This window comes from Ovis aries, chromosome 18 (genome assembly GCF_016772045.2).
Source record: "Ovis aries strain OAR_USU_Benz2616 breed Rambouillet chromosome 18, ARS-UI_Ramb_v3.0, whole genome shotgun sequence".
Classification (NCBI taxonomy): domain Eukaryota; kingdom Metazoa; phylum Chordata; class Mammalia; order Artiodactyla; family Bovidae; genus Ovis; species Ovis aries.
The window spans coordinates 34,009,337-34,032,091 of NC_056071.1; positions in this window are offsets into that span (position 1 = coordinate 34,009,337).

The window sequence follows — 22,755 nt, forward strand, 5'->3', positions numbered from 1 at the left end:
GAGAAGGCAATGGCCACCCACCCCAGTACTCTTGCCTGGAAAATCCCACGGATGGAGGAGCCTGCTAGGCTGCAGTCCATGGGGTTGTGAAGAGTCAGACATGACTGAAGCGATTTAGCAGCAGCAGCAGCAGCAGCAGCAACAGCAGAGGTAAGAAGAGAGTGAGGGATGAATAAGTAGAGCATAGAGGATTTTTAGGGCAGAGAACTATTCTCTATGCTACTAAAATGATGGACACATGTTATTACATAGTTGTGAAAACCCACAGATTGTACAGTGTAGAGTGGATTCTGGACTTCTCTGGTGGTGCAGCGGTTAAGCATTCACCTGCCAATGCAGAGGATGTGGGTCCAATCCTTGGTCTAGGAAGATGCCACATGCCACAGAGCAACTAAGCCCCTATGCCACAGCTGCTGAAGCCACAGGTCTAGAGACCATGCTCCACAAGAGAAGCCCCCACAACAGGAAGCCTGCGCACCGTGATGAACAGTAGCCCCAGCCTGCTGCAAGTAGAAAAAGACCAGGTAGAGCCACAGAGACCCAGCACAGTCAGAAAGAAATAGATTTTTAAAAAGTGAATTCTAATGTAAACTATAGACTTCGGGTAATAATCATTTGTCAATGTAAGCTCATCAACTGTAATAAAGGTAACATTCTGGTGGAGGATGTTGATAGTGGGGAAGGCTGCGCATGCGTGGTGGCAGGGCTATATGGGAACTCTGTACTTTTCAATCAGTTTGGCTGTGACTCTAAAACTCTCCTAAAAAAAATACAATTTATTAACAATAAAAAAGCAGTGTTTTCTCCATTATTATCTACCTAGCTACAGACAATATTTTAAAAGTAAAATTAAGACAGCAATCTTTTACCTATTGACGTTTATGACTACTGTATGTTTCTTTTAAACCTAGTACAATGGTAAATTTCTTAATGACCATTGAATCACTAGGTTAAAAGGAACTGTTCATGGTAATTCAGTAAATAATGTGTAGAAAAAGTTAAGGACAAGTGACAGGAGGACAATAGAGTTTTGCAGTGACTATTACACTTTTATATCATTGCTTCAACCTTAGAGTGCCTGAAAATTGATTGAAATCTTTCAGCAGTGAAACAGTTTTACTGCTGAAAACTGTAAATTCATTTGTTGAGTTTCTTGATTTGATGTTAAGGCTTCCTGCATGCCATCAACTTTCAAGTAAAAGGAAAAAATTGCAGTCATGATATCAAAAGCTATTCACCTTGCTTTAGGTTCATTTATGAACAAAACAAACATTAAAAAAAAAAAAAAACCTCACAATATAACTACAGAAGTTAAATTACCGAAGGGTTTGTTTTGGTGAAGGATAGTATAGGGGAAGCATTACCATTTAGATCTTTGCATGAGATTGGTTTAACTTGACTAAGACTGTAAAATAAACTTTTGTATTTATTGTTTATTCCAAGGCTTTCAGACCCTGAAATAGCAGAGAAAACTACTGACTTGGAAACATTACTGTTTACAACTCACCAGCCCGAGAACCAGAGGGATTTACAAGGTTAGGATGACAGGTGTGTCATGTATTTGCATCATGTTGGAAATGTTAGCGGCATATCATACACATGGCCAGCATATTTGTTTTGCAAGATTCATCTCAGTTCCTCCTGTCAAGCATAGGAAGTACAGGCAATGTGACTCTCAGATATAGAGGGTAAAGAGCTTGCCTTTTCCAGCTCCTCTGCTCAGTGACCATGAATCCACACCTTTAGAATGCAGTGAGACTCTAAAACCTTCAGTGATTCAGTAAGCTCAGCATACTTTTGCTTCTCCATTTATTAAAACCAGTGGCCACATTCAGGGATGAGCACAGCATAGGTCTTTTTTTTTTTTTTTTGGCCACCTATGTGGTAAGATTTAAAGGGTTCCATATCTTCAGCTGGTTTAACATCTCCTAACTCTCTTCACCCCTATACATTAGTTAAGAGGAATATATTATATTTTTATAAGCTAGCACCTTAATTCTTTAGGTTAGCTGGCCTGGGTAATATGACCCCCTTTTTAAGAGGGTCTTAAAAACATCAGGCACAGGTCAGGTAAAGTTTTGATTAGAGAGAAGGAAAATTCTGGAATATAAAATACCATTCTGCAGTATATCTGCAGTCTCAATAACAGCAAGCACGAAAGTTGTTCTCTTCCTTGTCCTATGAATAGTTAAGGAGAACAAAGAGAAGATGCTAAACATGGGTAAAGAAATCATTTAAGAAAAAACAAACAAACATGTTTTCCTTCTGTTACAGTTTTGCTACGTTTTGTAACGGTCACTCAATACAATGTCACTGCAATAATTCTTCAGATTACTGATTTTCCAAAGCATTGTCTGAGAATGAGAAGAGTGGTACGATTCCTCAGAGTAGTGATATTGTGTGGAAGTTCTTAAAAAACAAAGAAATTAATTATTTATGAATGCCAATATTTAGCTGTAATTTCCCCTGATGAAAAAGCTGTCAGAGGCTCCCTTTTTTCTATGATAATCAGCCAGAACTCTTTTCTTGGCTTCCAGATACTCATAATTTTGCTCAAAATTTGTTTTCTACTGTTGTTCAACCTAAATCTTTCCTTCACATATGCCTGCATGAGCATCCCACTGTGCTCAGTTTCCCTATTTCAGAACATCTTCTTTTTCTCTACTTATCTAAAAGTTTCAAGAACTAGTTTAAGACCGACCTCTATAAAGCTTCTCGTATCTATTAATTTAATTTTTAAATAAATTCCTATAGCATTCAATCTGATCAAATAACTCAGCTATATAATTATAGTGGTTTGCAGTGGTTCTACAAATGTGGAAACTGTTACAATTGGTGAATCTAGATAATGGATATGTGTGTGTGTGTGTGTGTGTGTGTGTGTGTGTGTGTGTGTGTGTGTGTGTGTTTATTGGGCTATTCTTGGCACTTGCTCACAAACTGAAAATTTTTTCAAACATTTAGGGAAGAAATGTCTTGTGACTGACAGCCTGTTTTCAAATGCTAGTTCTCCAATCTACCAGCTGTGTGTCCTTGCATAAGGCCTGTCTTTGACTCAGTTTCCATTGTAAAACAACAATTAAAAAATGGTGTTTATTCCATGGGGTTGTTGTGATAATTACATGAGATAATGGCTATTAAAAGCTTATCTTGGTAATTGCAAGATAAGTTTGTTATTTACAAAGTGTGCAATGCAGTACAACCCAGAGGTTAAGAATACACTCTCCGCAATCAGATCCCTAAGTTCACGTCCTTACTCCACCACTCAAGGCCTATGTGTGAGCACAAATGTTGGACCTTTCTGAGTTTTGGTTCCTCTTCTCCTTTAAAAAAATTTTGATGAGGATTATAAAGGTAAAATAGAAAGAGTTTTACACAGTATTTGGCAGGTGTGTGTGTGTGCTTGGTCGTGTCTGACTCTGCCACCTCATGGACAGTAGCCCGCCAAGCTCCTCTATGCATGGAATTTTCCAGGTAAGAATATTGGAGTGGGTTGCCATTTCCTACTCCAGGAATCTTCCTGACCCAGGGACTGAACCTGTGTCTCTTGATCTCCTGCCCTGGCAGGTGGATTCTTACCACTGCGCCACCTGGGAAGCCCTATTTGGCAGACAAGTAATCCAGAAATTTGTCTCTTTGATCTTATAGCATTTTTGATAGTAACATGAACAATTTTGACCATAACAAATTCTGCATTTCTTAAAGTCAAAGATCCCTTCTTATACTTCTAAACTTGCCACATGATCAAGCAAAAGACTGAGCATGTAACAGTTATCTGATACATAGGAGTTACCTTACAACCTGGCCAAATTCATTTCCCTTATCATAGACAGGAGACCTAGAAGGCATCCGATAATCATGTGAAGAAAGAGACGGGTTGGGGAGGAAAAACTTAGTCATATTCTTAATCAGCATGATGAGTAACTTGCTCATAGATTATGTTCTTAAATATTTATTACAGCAAATTGAATAATTTTTAAGGAAATAATTAACACTGGGGAAAAACAAAAGGAAGAGAAAAACAGAACAATACCCAGGCTGGGGGAAGAAAGATGCCAAGGATGTCCCTGGAGCAAGAATGGCGAGTAGTTCTGTCCCATGTGCCAACTCTGATGGAAGGGAGCTGCCTGGCTTTAGGGATGAAAGAGATTTGGGACTCATTATGAAATGAAACAAACACTCATACTCATGAGTATTAGTTAAGGTAATGTTATCTATTCTAACAGATACACTTCAAATTTTCAGTGGCTTGGTGCACTTCAGTTTGTTTACTGCCACTGTTAAGTCTTGAAATGGATGTTCCTACTTAGAGGGATGAAGCGCTCTGCTCCATGAAGCTGCTGAAGGGCCCAGAGGAATGGAGACTCATCCACATTCAAAATGTTTCTTCTATAGCTCCCCTGGGTATTACCTTCATTTTAGCTCATCAAAGGGGGAAAAACCATGGAGGCTCATAGCTAGGTAGTTTTACTGTGGTAAGAATGAAGGTAGAGTACATCACTTTCCTATGCATTTCACTAGCTCTTGACTTCAGTCACGAAGTCATACCTAAGCATAGCTAAGAGCAAAGACACCTGGAAAATTCAATCTCACTGGTCCAAGAAAGGGATCAGCTAGCCATACTTGACACAACAGGGCCAATCCGAGATACCTGCATGAAGCAGGGAGCTCAGTTGTGAGGACATACTGGCTGATGCTGAGCCACACAAAAGGACACAAAAGGATATCACAGAACTCGAAGTCGGGTCTTTTGTGCTTTAAGTATGGGGATTAAAGACTTGAGAAATCTGGAGAATCTGAGGGCATCTGGCTTCTGAGGTTGAGAGTGAAGCAGAGGGAATCTGAGAAGATTAGTGGCAGATGAGCATCCTTTGCAGAAAGAGTATCTTTAGCACTGTAAATAGTTCCAGGAGGAGGTATGAGTGACAGCAAAGCAAACAAAACAAAACAAAACAAAAACAAAAAACTTCTTAGGACTGACTTTAGGCCCAAGAGACATAGGAAAGTAAAATGTTCAGGTTTCCTTCTAGGTTAGGAATGGAAAGGAAAAAGAATAAGATTGTGTACTAGTCTCGGACATAATTTTTTGTTTGTTTGTTTCTCTTAGTTACCCACTATAGAACTCTTTACCTTGGCTGAAGGTTCATAAACCAGCCTCAAACAAAGTCTAAAACATCACTAACTCTGTAATATTGCTAACCCCTCCATAAAATTAATATATCTTCATAGAGGCTTACTGTTAAAAGAACAAGTTTCATCCTTTTTTGGCATGCCCAACCAGGCCAATGAAACATTATTTCCTATTCTTGGAAATTTTGGGAAAATACCTCATGCTTCTGATTCACTTTCTCCTCCCAGAGGAAAGAACATTACTTGTCTCATTAGTAAGGGTAGAAAAAGGGCCTGCAAACACATGACCTTGGGCTTCAGGGTCTTGTTTGGATTACTCTGTTCTTAGAATTCCCAACCTTGGGGGCATAAAATAGGGGTAGGGATAGGAAAACCTGTGGTTCTGACTGTGACTTGGTCAGTTATTTCATTCTGAGAGATATGTATAAGGAAGTCATATATGGTCATATTTTCAACCTACCTTTGCTAATTCAATTCTACCATCAATAAAGATTGTATTTTTATATTTATTTGTCTGAATCTTGTGCATTATTTCTCAAATAATTCTTAAACACACAGGGAGAGGGTATCATTTACTGGCTATCAATTCCAGAAAAACAATATTGCTATTTCTCCAAATTGCATACTGTCCTACTGCTATAAAGGCTCCAAATAATAATAAGAATAAAATAATAATAATCCAAACATCTGCAATTTTACAACTCGCCTCACATGTTCTCTGAGAAATGTATAGGGAATATGGAAAAAAGCAGAGTATTGAATATTTCATTTCTGTGAGATATAGAAGCTTGATTTCCCTATAGACCTAATTTCTTTCAAACACAGAATATTAGTGCTAGCGTTGAAGTGGCAGGGAGATATACTCAAGTTTAGAAAGCCATGGTCTACTCAGTGAACATTCCTGGGTAGTTTACCTCTTTCCTCCTCTGCATACCAAACGAGAGAGTTTTTGATGAAGTATATATTTCAACTTGAATGTTCAGTCCCTAGAACACAACTTGACCCTCGACCTACTTCATTAGGGGTCCCATCATGGTTGGAAAGCAAGAAATAGTCATAAAGTCAAAAGGATGAATAAGATATCTGTGCCAAATAGTCCAACTTGTTTGTGGCTAAAGACAAACAGCAATTTCACTGGTAAAAGCATGGAGATAGAGAAATTTGCTGCTCAGATTAACTCTACTTATTCAGTCTTTTATACATTTGGTAAACACTGATCCTAATTTACAACACAAGGGTTAACTGACCTTCCTTAAAGTAATCTATGGAGGAAAAGAAAATCCTCCCCAATTCTGTGAACCAGCATTTCCATCAATCAAGAATTCCTATAATATCTTTGCTTTGCTTCTCCTCATTCACCTGTAAATGATCTCAGGCTCCTCTTCACAGGCAGAACAAATAGCACTATCTAAGAGCGTCCAGTCTGCACTGAGAATAAACCTGGTCACTGTATTCCAGTTTGACCTAAAAGAGAAACATGTTTGTGCCTGTGTATGTGTGTGTTGGTGATGGTAGGGGTCTTTCCACAAGGAATGCAGTCCTCTACTCTCTAAAGGGAGAGGGGCAGGGAAAGTCTCCTGTTCTTTGTGAGCATCCACACCCATTGCAAAGATTCTAAAGAAAGCCTTTTATGCTTCTATGGCTATTGCTTTTCCCAATCCTCCAGAATTTATTTTAAAAATAATTAAACCTAATTAAAACCATCTACTTTACTGCCAGAGTGGCCCTTCAGTGCCCGGGAAAGACAGAGGTTGCTCAGAGAGGGGCTGGGAAACAGGAGGAAACACAGATCTCTGCAGCTTTTCATATGCGAGAAAATAAGCAGGAAGAGAGGTTAATGTTATTGAAAAAAAAAAAAAAGAAACAGAGAGTGAAGACAGGTGTTGGGACCCGAGGCAAGATTTGAGACTGTGGGAGATGATGTGCCTGGAATGAGGGTGTAGGCTCGTCTCGGAAGATTCAGCTAGCAGCCCTGACCTATTTGCTCCACAGGAGTGAACGCATTATTACTTGCAGTTTAGTGTGTCAGCCTCCATGCTTACTGGACCCTGGATGCTGAAGGGTACGAGCTCCGTGGCAAACATGGCTTGCTTAGATTGGTGGTTTAATTTTCCTGCTTCTCTCTAGAGAGTCTGTTTCTATACTGTAGCATATTTATTATGAATATTAAGTGATAAAACTAGCTGTATTTGAGAAAAGAGTCATGCCCACTGAAAACTTCATGTTAATTAGCTGCAGATAAAGCCCAAGTATCTCTAGAAAGAAAACCTAATGCTTTACATTCCAAATCTATGAGCTGTTACGTTTCTGCTTCTCCATCACCACAGAGCCACAGGGTGAAGGTGTTTCCCTGTTAATGTGTATAATAATATTATCAAAGAGGTTCTTCATGCCAGTTTGTCCCTAGATTTAAAAACATTTAGAAATGTTCTAGCTCTAATAAGGAAATAGAAGACACAGGGGCACATGTACCATGAAACTGTATGGAGGCACCGAATTTCATTTTAATCAATAATTTTGACATTTCACCTCCTGAACAAAGCCCTGATGTCAGCTCATTAATAAAATCATGCCTGTGATTTGTTGATGCTGGTCAGTCACTAAGTCATGTCCAACTCTGTGCAAACCCCATGGACTGCAACGTGCCAGGTTTCCCTATCCTTCTCTATCTCCCAGAGTTTGCATAAACTCATGTCCATTGACTCAGTGATGCCTTCCAACCATTTCATCCTCTGTGATTAAGCTCAATTATGAGAGCCCCAAAGATCAAGAGGAAGATAGCAAAGGATGTGATATGAGCATGTGTGTGCTGGGGATACAGGCAGTACAGAAGAGGCAATGAGGAGGGGTAAGATTGGAAGGGCAGAGAGAGATGTGTGTAGGAAAACGCACCCCCAGAAATATTGCCTTTGAGCAACAGTAGACATAAAAACACTTAAAAAGAATTTCACTAACAAGATTTCCCACTTTAAAACATTAGTCTCTGGAATGTAATACCCTTAATTTAGAGAAGGTAAGAGTATTATAAAAGAGGCTGCAGAATTGGAAAGTGAAAAGGATAAAATCTAGGAAAAATATAAATCAAAACTATAAAAAAATTTCTAATTTATGCGTCAGCTCTTTCAGAATTCCAGAGACATGGTTAATATTTCTCTATTCACAAAAGTGTTCAGCAAGACCTACTTTAGAAACTCAGATCTGGATCTCTCTAGCTATTAGGTGTTAAGTTATAAAAGAGTCCTTGTTGAGTTCAGTTCAGTTCAGTTCAGTCGCTCAGTCATGTCTGACTCTTTGCGACCCCATGAATTGCAGCACACCAGGCCTCCCTGTCCATCACCAACTCCCGGAGTTCACTCAGATTCATGTCCAGTGATGCCACCCAGCCAATCTCATCCTCTGTCGTCCCCTTCTCCTCCTGCCCCCAATCCCTCCCAGCATCAGAGTCTTTTCCAATGTGTCAACTCTTCTCATGAGGTGGCCAGAGTACTGGAGTTTCAGCTTTAGCATCATTCCTTCCAAAGAAATCCCAGGGTTGATCTCCTTCAGAATGGACTGGTTGGATCTCCTTGCAGTCCAAGGGACTCTCAAGAGTCTTCTCCAACACCACAGTTCAAAAGCATCAATTCTTTGGCACTCAGCTTTCTTTATAGTCCAACTCTCACATCCATATATGACTACTGGAGAAGCCTTAGCTTTGACCATATGGATGTTTATCAGCAAAGTAATGTCTCTGCTTTTTAATATGCTTTCTAAGTTGGTTCTTCCATGGGTCAAGAGTCTTTTAATCTCATGGCTGCAGTCACCATATGTGATATTGGGGCCCCCAAAGATAGTCTCTCACAGTTTCACTGTTTCCCCATCTATTTGCCATGAAGTGATGGGACCAGATGCCATGATCTTCGTTTTCTGAATGTTGAGTTTTAAGCCAACCTTTTCACTCTCCTCTTTCACTTTTATCAAGAGACTCTAGGTTCTTCTTCAGTTTCGGCCATAAGGGTAGTGTCATCTGCATATCTGAGGTTATTGATATTTCTCCCAGAAATCTTGATTCCAGCTTATGCTTCATCCAGCCTGGTTCTAACTGTTGCTTCTTGTCCTCCATACAGATTTCTCAGGAGGCAGGTCAGGTGGTCTGGTATTCCCATCTCTTTCAGAATTTTCTACATTTTGTTGTGATCCACACAGTTAACAGCTTTGGTGTAGTAAATAAAGCAGAAATAGATGTTTTTTGAAACTCTCTTGCTTTTTCTATGATCCAACAGATGTTGGCAATTTGATCTCCAGTTCCTCTGCCTTTTCTAAATCCAGCTTGAACACCTGAAGTTCATGGTTCACATACTGTTGAAGCTTGAGTTGGAGAATTTTAAGCATTACTTTGCTAGTGTATAAGATGAGTGCAATCATGCAGTAGTCTGAGCATTCTTTGGCATTGCCTTTCTTTGGGATTGGAATGAAAACTGGACTTTTCCAGTCCTGTGGCCACTGCTGAGTTTTCCACATTTGCTGGCATATTGAGTGTAGCACTTTCACAGCATCATCTTTTAGGATTTGAAATAGCTCAACTGGAATTCCATCACCTCCACTAGCTTTGTTCATAGTAATGCTTTCTAAGGCCCACTTGACTTCACATTCCAGGATGTCTGGCTCTAGGTGAGTGATCACACCATCGTGATTATCTGGGTCGTGAAGATCTTTTTTGTACAGTTCTTCTGTGTATTCTTGCCACTTCTTATTAATATCCTCTGCTCCTGTTAGGTCCATACCATTTCTGTCCTTGATTATGCCCATCTTTGCATGAAATACTCCCTTGGTATCTCTAATTTTGTTGAAGAGATCTCTAGCCTTTCCCATTCTATTGTTTTCCTCTATTTCTTTGCATTGCTCACTGAGGAAGGCTTTCTTATCTCTCCTTGCTATTTTTTGGAACTCTGCATTCAAATGGGTATATCTTTCCTTTTCTCTGTTGCTTTTCGCTTCTCTTCTTTTCTCGGCTATCTGTGAGGACTCTTCAGACAACCATGTTGCCTTTTTGCATTTCTTTTTCTTGGGGATGCTCTTGGTCACTGCCTAGTACAGTGTCACGGGTCTCTGTCCATAGTTCTTCACATACTCCTTTGCAGGCTATATCGCAATGCCTGCCTCAGTGGCACTTCCCCTTGTTAGTAACCCCTGGCACTCCTTATTTCCCCATCTACCTATTGTTGAAATAAGTTTCCAGGTCCAAGATATGAGCAGCTCCTGCCTGGAATGGCACATCAGCAAACCAAAACTTAGGTAATTTTTGTCACCTTGCAAATGGGCAGTTGACCAGAAATTCAGATATATTCAGCCAGTCAATCCCCACACATCAATCCAACTCTGGACCTGCTCACCTCAAATGAGGCTTGACAATGTACCCTCAGCCAGTCAGATATTTTCCATTTGTCTCTTACTTTAGACTTTATCCGATATAAGTGTCTTACTTTCCATCCATTTTGCAGTTCTCTGAGACTGTCCACTTCATGAAATATTGAAGTTTGTATCACCTGAATTTTCTTCTTTAACCATTTTTTAACAGTATGAAAGACACTTTCCACAGTTGACTGGAGGCCCAGATATAGAAAGAGAGAAGTTCACACAGGGATTATTTCATAGAAGCAACTAGAGATGACTGGAGAAGCCACAATGCCAGACTCTAGGCTGTGAAGCTCCTTAAAGGCTGCTTCCTTGCTTGTCCAGTGAGGGAAGAACTTCTTATACCCAAATTTGGCTAGAATCCCTACAGATAAGACATCCTAGGCAGATGAAGCTTTCTCCTCTTTTCCTCCTGAGGAGATATTCATTTCTGGTCTCAAAATCAATAGAGAGACTGACTGGAAAAATCCATCATGTAAGAACATTCATAAGTCAGAATCCAGCCATTGTATCTCCAGGTGATTCCGTACAGAAGATGGAGAGTCAAGAGAAGCTGCTTCTTTTTATGCCTTGCCTCCTGATTACTAAAAAACATTGATAGCTTCTTTAGTTTTTAAAGTCTCACAGGTCTGGGCTTGCAGTCTTGAGCATATCACCTATGCATGCTAAGTTGCTTCAGCCATGTCAGACTCTTTCATGAGTGTTTCATGTTCCTTTGGTGAATATGATTCCTGCATATCTTTTTTCAAAGTCTCAGGATCTCAGAGTCTCATTGCCTCTATGAAGCTGCTCAATAGAAGACTCAAGACAGTTCCATAAGGACAAACAGCAGTTTGCAGGCATCTAAATCCATACTTAGAAACTTTTATTTTAGATGAAGCAGCTTGCAGAAATGCTATTCAGTTTACCACATAGATGACCTTTTCCAAGATCACCCAAAACGGTTTAGCTCCCTACATCTACAGCTTCTCAAACACCTCGCTTTCTAATTATGACCTGTGATTTAGATCTGCATAACTGAATGGCCTGTGTGATGATTTTCCTCAAAACAGAGAAATGTTATACATCAACACTGTGTTCAAGTCTCAACTTCTAGCAAAACAGAAAAGCTGCTTACAGTTTTGAAGTGACTTTCTCCAAGTTTTGTCAGTTCTATCAATATTGCCAATAGTTTGGGACCAAATTCATGTTCAAGTTCAAAGTACCATTTGCTTTTCCATAATCCCTTCAGATTTCTGCAAGAAGCTATCCCAATAATAACAACTTGGCCCAGAGGTGATGGCCAGGGAGTCATTCTCATACTTTTTTAAGAAATCGCTTCCTTTTCTCTACATAGTCAGCAAACAACCTTTCTAGAAAGCACTCAGTTAGATGTCAGTTGAGTAATAATAATAGTAAACACCTAATAACAATTACTGTTATTAGGTGCACTGTTCCAAGTGTGCCACATATGTGACTTAGTCTTCAAAACAACGCTACTGCATTTGGACTACACGCTCATACACATACACATGCAAACACACACATACACACAAACATGCACACACACAAATCCTGAGTGACTGCCCACTTTATAGGCCACAGAGATTAACTTGACTCCAGATTTGATCTCTTAATCACTCCACTCCACTGCCTCATGAGATGGGCTATCATGCTACTTTTCATAAGTTCCCAATTTAAAAAGCTGACCAAATTGACTTGGAGTAGTCCAGCCAATATCCTGCTTCATTTAGTTTCTGCATACAATTTCAGAGTCATGCTAACACAGGTTTGCAGCACACCATTGTAGGAGGGAGATGGATACTTTGGAGCCCACCTCATGCATATTATTATAGCATTCACCTGCAACTATCATTTGTGGAGTTCTTACTGTGTCCCAGGTATTGAGCTGACTGCATATGATGAACTGCGTATCACTCAGTTTTTCAGAAGTCCATGGAATAGGTGCTTTATTCTTCTCTATTTTGCAGAATAGGAAGCTGAGTCCCTAAAAGGTTAAGTAATTTGCTGACTGGCTACTGAATTTGAGAAAAAAATATCTGAACTAAGCAGTCAGATTTCAGATTCAATGCTTTGAACCACCTCCTCAGTGTTACTTTGTTATTCTGAGACAATGGGATGTGATGTGAATCGTCACGGTGTAGTGAGGCCATTCAAATTATTTTAAAAAATGAAAACACACTTTCTCTTATGCCTGAAACATGGCCACAGATTTTTCCTTTGTGATTTATTTTCATACTACTTAACACATCATACCTAAACTTCAGAATCTAGTTTTATAGAGAAGAAAAAGCAAGACACTTTGAGTTAGGTTATCTGAGGTATGGAGCTCTGTTATTAGTTTTTCCATTTATTTATTCATCTCATGAAACCTGAGACTGTATTCATTACCTCCTTGGTGCAAGCCCCAATTTACATGCATGCAGGCAGTCTGGTATGAAAACTGTTGTTCTTTGTTGTATAATTACTTTGACCTGGGATTCAATAAATAGAAACATGTTTATAAGACTGTGATGCCAATTTACATGAAACTGGAAAACTTCCAATGCTAAAAAATTAACAAAGGACGTATGACATCAAGAATAGCTGGAGGAGTCAAAATAATCTCAATACTGTTATTATGTTTATATACTTTTATTTTCTCTAGGTTTTCTTACCTAAAGAATTCAAAAGACTTTTTTATGTACCAGTGCATTACAGTCTGAGGGACTCTAACGTAAGGTAATAGAGTTGTGCAATAGAAAATGCTGTGTACAGTGAAATAGCCCAGCATAGTGAGAAGAACACCAGCTTCAGAGGCAAGACATTTGGGTGACATTTACGGAAAGCAAGCATATCAAAATCTTACAGTTATTTTTGTCACAACAGGATTGCAGTGCTTGGTTTTGCTTGTCTAAATTGGCTGCAAGAAGGCAGCGAGAACAAACCAACAGTTTCAAAGAACCACTTCTTCCAAATGGTTTATTGACATACACATTTTCCACACCTGATGCTGCCTCCCTGGGATCCATAGGGTCAGCACAATTACTCATTAGGACGTATTTCAGTCACTGGGATGACAGCCACATATTTCAATGACTGGAATGGATGTGAAACTATGCCTACTTATGATTTTTCTTCTTTCTAACTAGCTTGATGCTCAGCATGTGGATTTTAAGCTTGGGAAATACATGCATAAATTTACACATGCACACATGCATAATGTACCTGGACTGGTGCAAGGCTCATACACTACTGGTGGGGTGTAAATTTATACAACCACTTTGAGAATCTGTTCACCAATATCCGCTAAGGCTGGAAATTTGTATGCCCTACATCCAGCAATTCCACTCCTAGGAATATGCCCCTCAAAATGTGTACATATTTTCACAACATTACACATACAAAAATTTCAGAGCACTATTTTTAATAATCAAAAACTGAAAAATATTCAAGTGACTTTTAATAGCTGAATGAATAAATGAAGGGAACACTAAACAACAAGAAATCACAAACCGCTGCTACCTAGGAACACAGAAGAATCATAAAACTGTAAAGGTGAATAAAAGAAGGCAGACGCAATAAGCACATACTCTATGGTTCAATTTCCATACAATTTGAAAATAGGCAGATCTAACCTGGAATTAGAATTCACAATAATGGCTGTCTATAGTGAGAAAGAATAATTAGACTAGGTCATGAGAGAGCTTCTTGAGTATCAGCAATGCTCTATTTCCTGAGCTGGCTACTATATCACACAGATGTGATAACTTTGTGAGAATTTATTGAGATGTACACTTAAGGACTGTGGACAAAGGTCCATTTAGTTACAGCTATGATCTTTCCAGTAGTCATGTACAGATTTGAGAGTTGGACCATAAAGAAGGTTGAGCACCGAAGAATTGATGCCTTCAAACGGTGGTGCTAGAGAAGACTCTTGAGAGTCCCTTGGACAGCAAGGAGATCAAACCAGTCAATCCTAAAGGAAATCAGTCCTGAATATCCTTTGGAAAGACTGATGCTGAAGCTGAAGCTCCAATACTTTGCCCGCCTGATGCAAACAGCCAACTCACTGGAAAAGACCCTGATGCTGGGAAAGACAGGGCAGAAGGAGAAGGGGATGACAGAGGATGAGATGGTTGGATGGCATCACCGACTCAATGCACATGAGTTTGAGCAACTCTGAAAGATGCTGAAAGACAGGGAAGCCTGGAGTGCTTCAGTCCATGAGGTCACAAAGAGTTGGACATGACTTAGCAACTGAACACCACCACCACTTAGGACTTTTGCACTTTTCCATTTATATACTATACTTCAAAGTAAATTTATATTAAAAGTATTCTATATACTTGTATTTATAAAAATTCTATACTTTTTTTTCTCAGATTACCTTTTAGAAGGATTTCTTAATTAGAGTTCTATTGAAATCTAGAGGCTGGACAATTCTTTGCTGTGGAGGCTGTCCTGTGCATTGTAGGATGTTTAGTAGCATTCTTGGCCAGTAACACTCCCCCCACACAATCTTCCTAAATCATAATAACCTGCGTCTCTTATATCTTCCCTGGTGACTCAGAGGTAAAGCATCTGCCTGCAATGCGGGAAACCTGGGTTCAATCCCTGGGTCAGGAATATCCCCTGGAGAAGGAAATGGCAACCCACTCCAGTATTCTTGCCTGGAGAACGCCATGGACAGAGGAGCCTGGTGGGCTACAGTCCACGGGGTTGCAAAGAGCTGGACACGACTGCGTGATTTAACTCTTTCTTTCTTATATCTCCTGCATGGGCAGGCAGGTTCTTTACCACTGCATCACCTGGAAAGCCCCAAAAACCATCTCCAGACTTTGCTAAATGTTCCCTGAAAAGCAAAGCTGTCCACAGTTAAGAACCCATAGCTTTAAAGTAACAAAAGGGTCACATTTTATCAAGGTTACTGACAAGTTATGCCATCCACATTGTTTTCCCAACCATTAGTGAAATGCCAAGAACTGTCAAATGAAGATCAGCCTGAATCTTAAAAGAAAGAGTCATTTGCATCCCAGAGACAGAATTATTCACGTTACATGTGCAGATGGAAATAGGGACAAGGAAAATTTTTAAAACTATGTCAATATTCTTCTCTGAAAAAAACTATGTGATAATAGACAATAATAAGCCCTATCTGGACATGACTCAAATTCCTTAATTTGAAAGATAAATAGTGGAAGGGAAGGTGGACAGTAGAGCAGATGTGGAACACTCCTTAGGATCTCTTTGGTCACTACAGCATGTGAGGAAGCACAGAGGCCAATGGGCCACACTAAACATAAAGTTATGGTAGAAATTCTTCCTAACACGGTGGATCATCTCTTATATGACAAAAGGCTGAAACCAAAACAGGTCCCATTATGCCAATCTTAAGAAGTAATAATGCAAGACATGGTTTCCCTGCCGGAACTGCTCTTGGCCCCACATCTCTCAGTCCTCAGTAAAGTGCTCTATCACTGATTAGATCTTTAACTTAAGATGCCAGAGGACAGTCTGTAACAGCATTATCTAGGAGAAATACAATGCAACTGCAAATCATACATGTGATTTTATATATTCTAGTTGTTTATAGCTTTTTTATAGCTTTTTATAGCTTAAAAAAGTAAAAAATAATAAGTGAAATTAACTTTGATAATACATATATTTACCCTGGAGGAGGGCATGGCAACCCACTCCAGTATTCTTGCCTGGAGAATCCCCATGGACAGAGGAGCCTGGTGGGCTACAGTCCACGGGGTCAAAGAGCAACTAAGCACAGCACAGCATATTGTATTTAACCCAAATCTGAACTATCAACATTTTTACATAATAGAAAAATCATTAATGAGATTTTTATCTTTTTTCATAGTCTCTGGAACCTAATGTATGATGTATAATAAATAACATCACAGTTCAATTCAAACTAATCACACTGCAAGGATTCAAGGGTCACGTTTGGCTACTGGCTGCCATACTGCTCGGAGCAACTTTAGAGTTAATAGCGACAAGGTGGACAGTGAGAGCATCTGGGGAGAATCTTTTTTTTTTTTTTTTTTTTGAGGCTTATAAAAGTCATAACTAGTTTCTCATAAGAAAAGAATCAATAAAGAGAAAATAAGGTTGATGTGCACTCTTACTAATGTAGTTTTCACTTCTAACTTTTTTGTGTGATTCCTGTTATAATTTCTTCTTTGATCTATACATTATTTAGAAGGGAATTTGTGAATTTCCAAATTCATTTGGAAAGAGATGGGGAGAGGATGTTCTTATTTTGTTATTTTCTGTCTCTTTTATTTACTTGTGGTCTGTATTATATAAATCTTCGCTGTTTGTTGGGCATTCCTTCACGGCTTCAGACATGATAAATCTAGCACATGAGTTGTTACTATACATATTCCATGCATGTTTGGAAAGAAAGACCAAGACTAGTAATTATATTGCTGAGTTCTGTATACATTTTGCACAATGCAAAGAAGTTTGTTAAAATCTTATAACTATAGATTTACCTACTTTTGGTAACTTAGTAGTATTTTCTTCATATGTGGACTGAAGTATATGAAATGGCCAGTACTTCTTCAGCTTTAATCTAAAAATATTTCATTTGGTCTCTATTTGTGTGGAATATCTTTTCCAGCCCTTCACTTTCAGTCTGTATGTGTCCCTTGTTTTGAGGTGGGTCTCTTGTAGACAACTACAAAGCCACAGTCATCAAGACAGTGTGGTACTGGCACAAAGACAGAAATATAGATCAATGGAACAAAATAGAAAGCCCAGAGATAAATCAAGACACACCTATGGACACCTTATCTTTGACAAAGTGGGAAAGAATATACAATAGAGAAAAGACAATCTCTTTAACAAGTGGTACTGGGAAAACTGGTCAACCACTTGTAAAAGAATGAAACTAGAACACTTTCTAACACATACACAAAAATAAAGTCAAAATGGATTAAAGATCTAAACGTAACACCAGAAACTATAAACCTCCTAGAGGAGAACATAGGCAAAACACTCTCTGACATAAATCACAGCAGGATCCTATATGACCCACCTCCCAGAATACTGGAAATAAAAGCAAAAATAAACAAATGGGACTTAATTAAACTTAAAAGCTTTTGCACAACAAAGGAAACTATAAGCAAGGTGAAAAGACAGCCCTCAGAATGGGAGAAAATAAAGCAAATGAAGCAACTGACAAAGAATTAATCTCAAAAATATACAAGCAACTCCTGCAGCTCAATTCCAGAAAAATAAATGACCCAATCGAAAAATGGGCCAAAGAACTAAACAGACATTTCTCCAAAGAAGACATACAGATGGCTAACAAACACATGAAAAGATGCTCAACATCACTCACTATCAGAGAAATGCAAATCAAAACCACAATGAGGTACCATTTCACACCAGTCAGAATGGCTGCTATCCAGAAGTCTACAAGCAATAAATGCTGGAGAGGGTGTGGAGAAAAGGGAACCCTCTTATACTGTTGGTGGGAATGCAAACTAGCACAGCCACTATGGAGAACAGTGTGGAGAATCCTCAAAAAACTGGAAATAGAACTGCCTTATGACCCAGCAATCCCACTGCTGGGCATACACACTGAGGAAACCAGAATTAAAAGAGACACGTGTACCCCAATGTTCATCACAGCACTGTTTATAATAGCCAGGACATGGAAGCAACCTAGATGTCCATCAGCAGATGAATGGATAAGAAAGCTGTGGTACATATACACAATGGAGTATTACGCAGCCATTAAAAAGAATACATTTGAATCAGTTCTAATGAGGTGGATGAAACTGGAGCCTATTATACAGAGTGAAGTAAGCCAGAAAGAAAAACACCAATACAGTATAATAATGCATATATATGGAATTTAGAAAGGTGGTAATGATAATCCTGTATGCAAGACAGCAAGAGACACAGATGAATAGAACAGTCTTTTGGACTCTGTGGGAGATGGCGAGGGTGGAATGATTTTGGAGAATGGCACTGAAACATATATATTATCATAAGTGAAACGAATCACCAGTCCAAGTTTGATGCATGGTTTTTCCAGTAGTCATGTATGGATGTGAAAGTTTGACTGTTAAGAAAGCTGAGCGCTGAAGAATTGATGCTTTTGAACTGTGGTGTTGGAGAGGACTCCTGAGAGTCCCATGGACTGCAAGGAGATCCAACCAGTCCATTCCAAAGGAGATCAGTCCTGGGTGTTCTTTGGAAGGAATGATGCTAAAGCTGAAACACCAGTACTTTGGCCACCTCATGCGAATAGCTGACTCAGTGGAAAAGACTCTGATGCTGGGAGGGATTGAGGGCAGGAGGAGAAGGGGACGACAGAGGATGAGATGGCTGGATGGCATCACTGACTCGATGGACATGAGTTTGAGTGAAATCCAGGAGATGGTGATGGACAGGGAGGCCTGGTGTGCTGCAATTCATGGGGTTGCAAAGAGTCGGACACGACTGAGTGACTGAACTGAACTGAAATGAAATGAACAGGATGCTTGGCGCTGGTTCACTGGGATGACTCAGAGGGATGATATGGGGAGGGAGGTGTGAGGGAGGTTCAGAATGGGGAACACATGTACAACCATGGCAGATTCATGTCAATGTATGGCAAAACCAATACAATATGGTAAAGTGATTAGCCTCCAATTAAAATAAAAAAACATAAAAAATAAAACTATTTCAGCTCTATATGGCTCAATCTAACATTTTAATTGTTCACTTCAGTTCAATTCAGTTCAGTCACTCAGTCATGTCAACTCTTTGCAATCCCATGAACTGCAGCACGCCAGGCCTCCCTGTCCATCACCAACTCCTGGAGTCCACCCAAACCCATGTCCATTGAGTCAGTGATGCCATCCAACCATCTCATCCTCTGTCATCCCCTTCTCCTCCTACCTCCAATCTTTCCCAGCATCAGGGTTGTTTCCAATGAGTCAGCTCTTCACATCAGGTGGCCAAAGTATTAGAGTTTCAGCTTCAACATCAGTCCTTCCAAAGAACACCCAAGACTGATATCCTTTAGAATGGATTGGCTGGATCTCCTTGCAGTCCAAGGGACTCTCAAGAGTCTTCTCCAACACCACAGTTCAAAAGCATAAATTCTCCTGTGCTCAGCTTTATAGTCCAACTCTCACATCATACATGACCACTGGAAAAACCAGAGCCTTGAATAGATGGACCTTTGTAAGCAAAGTAATGCCTCTGCTTTATAATATGCTGTCTAGGTTGGTCATAACTTTCCTTCCAAGGAGCAAGTGTCTTTTAATTTCATGGCTGCAGTCACCATCTGCAGTGATTTTGGAGCCCAGAAAAATAAAGTCAGCTACTGTTTCCACTGTTTCCCCATCTATTTCCCATGAAGTGATGGGAACAGATGCCATTATCTTTGTTTTCTGAATGTTGAGCTTTAAGCCAACTTTTTCACTCTGCTCTTTTACTTTCATCAAGGCTCTTTAGTTCCTCTTCACTTTCTGCCATAAGGGTGGTGTCATCTGCATATCTGAGGTTATTGATATTTCTCCCGGCAATTTTGACTCCAGCTTGTGCTTCTTCCAGCCCAGTGTTTCTCATGATGTACTCTGCATATAAGTTAAATAAATAGCGTGATAATATACAGCCTTGACGTATTCCTTTTCCTATTTTAAACCAGTCTGTTGTTCCATGTCCAGTTCTAACTGTTACTTCCTGACCTGCATACAGGTTTCTCAAGAGGCAGGTCAGGTGGTCTGGTATTCCCATCTCTTTCAGAATTTTCCACAGTTTATTGTGATCCATACAGTCAAGGCTTTGGCATAGTCAATAAAGCAGAAATAGATGTTTCTCGGGAACTCTCTTGCTTGTTCCATGATCCAGCGGATGTTGGCAATTTGATCTCTGGTTCCTCTGCCTTTTCTAAAACCAGCCCAAACATCTGGAAGTTCATGGTTCATGTATTTTAATTGTTACAGGCATTTAAGTATAGAGTACCTATATCTTTCTTGTGCTTTTTTCATTTTATAATAATATATATTTAACCCTTTTTAAAGTAATACATATAAAATGTATAGTAATGAAATATAATAATGTATTGATATACTGACCCTTTTTATGGTAATATTTTTGCATTAAATTTTGTTATTTGATAATATTGTAGATAATTTTTATTAGTATTTGTTTTGAAGTCATTTTACATATCCTAAATTTTGTCAAACTTCCATATTCTTATCATTATATTTTAGGCATACTTCTAATGAGCAAGATATTGCTAAATAATTTTAATCTGAATTTTTATCATTTAACTGTAAGACATTTTAAAATTATATTTGGTATGATTATTGATACTTCTGGATTCATTTTTGTAATATTCTATTGTTCTTTTCTAAGTTATCATATCATAGAGTTTTTTGCTGTTTTTAGTTTGCTATCTTCTTTTCTTGCCTTCTGTAGGACTTTTTTCTTCATCTGCTTCTTTTTACTGATGAAAAATTATCATTATCTCTATATGTGTGATGGTTGATCTTAAACTACCTACTACCACAGGTGCTTGATTTCAAACGTAAAGTTAATTAATAATTCTGGATACTTCTTATAGAATAAACATAAACAAAACCCTTGATCTCTAATCACAGTGCTCTTTCTCTTTTGAAATTTTGGCTATGATTAAAGAAACCTTGCTTTTTTACCATGTATGGATAAACAATTCTAACTGCCAGGTTACCTTGATCTAACATCCTGTAGAATATAAATGCTCTTTGAGCATTTTCTCTACCTCTCCATTCATGAGAGCTATGATATACTCCTATTCATAATTGTTAGTAATGCAGTGAATTGTGCTCACATAAATAACATATATTTGCAAAGACTCCTAGGACAGTACCTGTCAATCTTTAATTGGCTCATAATTCACCTGTGGAATCTCATTAAAATGCAGATAGTAATTCAGTAAGTGAGTCATGCCATGCCAAGGCTGCTGGAGACTCTACTATGAGGAGAAAGGCCCAAGGAGATTCTGATATACATTCTCTAAGGAGGCATCTTCTGAACAATTACTTGCTATTCCAAGTGGCTGTTTATAGCAAAATATTTGTAACATTTAGTGTGGATGATCTGGTCAGACCAGCAAAATACTACATATTTAATAACACATAAGCTTGATTCCTCAAGTTCTTGCTCTTGTTTTCTTCTTACTTTGTATTTCACAAGTGTCACTTCCAATTTAGCAACTTTTACTATTTCATGTACCTGCAGTAAGCTTCAGCATCCCAAAATGTGGTGGGGGTGGGGGGAGGTTAGTAAATCTTTGAATTTAGCAATATTATCCACACTTTTATATCCCACAAATTATCTACATAAAAAGGACCACATAGAAGGCACTCAATACATAATTGCCAATTACCAAAAATGAGATAATGTGCCTTCATCCAGAGATGGACTCACTGCCCTTGGCTTTATTCTATAGTTTTATGAAAAGAGAAATGCTTACCACCAGAAGACTATCGGCTGTCCATTACCTATGCTGGGCACTTTAAAAATGAGGTAGAGTCTGGAAAGGAGAGACTGTGGGGAGTGAGTCTGCTCTCCTCAAAGACTGTCTGTCTTCAATTCCTCAAGGTGAACACCACTGCCTAGAGGGGAGCATGATAAATTGCTTTCCCAGCTGGGATGTTAAGGACACAGTTTCGGAGTCTAGTAGTTTCATTACCCTCTAACCTGGTGGGGAAGGAAGACCTCAAAGGGATTTTTATGGAGCTCTCTTTGCCCTTTTATATACCCTAATGTACTTTACTGACTATACCTACCAGAAGACATTAATAAGAAGGAAGAAATAAGTTTGGAATACACAGAAGAATCTGGGCACCCAAGAATCATGTTAGTGTTCATCCTCAAAGCAGTATTTGAATCATTTTGCTTGCTCTTCATCGGCTCATCACTGAGCTCCATTTATGACTGAATATTTTTTTTAAGTGCGTATGTATGTTTGTATATATTCACAAACACACAAGACTACAAAACTTCCTGGAAGAGTCAACATTTTAGTGCCACATGCTACAGGAAGAACCTGGGCTGAACTATAACCAACAAAGTAAGCAGGTATCAGAAAACCTGGAATTGAGTTCTCAGACTGTTGGTGGCCACAGGTAGGTCTCAGCCATCCAGGGCAGTGCTCTAGGCTGCACACTTTACACCTAGTATTTCCCCTTACTGGGCTTCGCTAGTCCATGTCTAATTAAATGATATCCTAAAGCAGCTGCAAGAAGA